This window comes from Perca flavescens, chromosome 2 (genome assembly GCF_004354835.1).
Source record: "Perca flavescens isolate YP-PL-M2 chromosome 2, PFLA_1.0, whole genome shotgun sequence".
Lineage (NCBI taxonomy): Eukaryota > Metazoa > Chordata > Actinopteri > Perciformes > Percidae > Perca > Perca flavescens.
This window is the reverse complement of record NC_041332.1, coordinates 17,220,545-17,221,680: the sequence shown is the minus strand read 5'-3', so window position 1 is coordinate 17,221,680 and position 1,136 is coordinate 17,220,545.

Here is a 1,136-nt window from a genome sequence, read left to right as displayed (position 1 = left end):
GATAACAGGGTTGAAAATATGTGCACCGGTGTGAATCTTTCATCTACAATATGTCAGGTAACACTCTTTCATTGAAAGAGACGAGAGAAAATGGCAGGAGGGTGTGGAGGTGCACTTCAGGTACACTTAGTTTACTTTAGCCTGTGATGTGGTTTAACTGTGTATTGTTGTGTTTTCTGAGATAATATAACACTTATTTTGGCAAACTTCTTCACACTGTTTAAGCTGTATTATTCTAAATGTATTCCCTTTACATAATAAATATGCTTTTGCTGTTCAAAGTAATAGTCTGCAACATTTGTATTCAGTATAGTAAATATAGTACATCTATTAGGCTTTCTTATAGCTAATGCATGCATCAACTGATTTTCTGGCCACTTGGGGGCAGTGGAATGGTATGTAACCACTACATTAACTCATCACCTTAAATTAATAATCTGGATGATTTTCAGTTAAATAGATGTTTCTTAAGTCACTATCACCGAATGAGGTAACACATTGGTGATTGAGCCTATGGCTCACTAGTCTCACATTGCCAGACCTTCCTCCACAACGCCGCGAAGGAAGGTCTGGCTAGTCCACACAGCATTCCACATGGCATTTCTTTAAACCAATCACAAAGCAGCAGGCTGCTTATTTTGGTCTCTGCTAGCGTTGCAAATAAATGTTATATGGCCTAGAAAACGAAGAAAAGAGTGATGCCTTCAAAAACACACCTGCAATTACTGCTTATTGCCATAAGTGCCGCCAAAGAGAACAAAATGGAGATCTTCGAGATTGTAACTTTAATATGGGAAACATGTTAGCAAAACGTTGTTTATTTACACGTCCGGCAGACACGGAGCAACATTTTAGTTGTGTAAGTATCTACATGGTGAAGTACAATATTCACCCCCTGTTTTGCTCTCTACCAACTACTGAGGAAAATATTTGTCTCTTTAGCTGCTCAATTCAAAATGATTACCAGGTAGCTGCTAACTTTGTCTATATGCAATTTATGGCTGGGCCAGTCTTGCATTGCCAGACCTTTCTCCATAGCACTGTGACAGCGCTAGAGTATGCCTACACTGCTTATCTATTCTGGGATAGGGGGAAAAACAATCTGGCTTGTTTGCATTTTTTTTAAACCAATCACA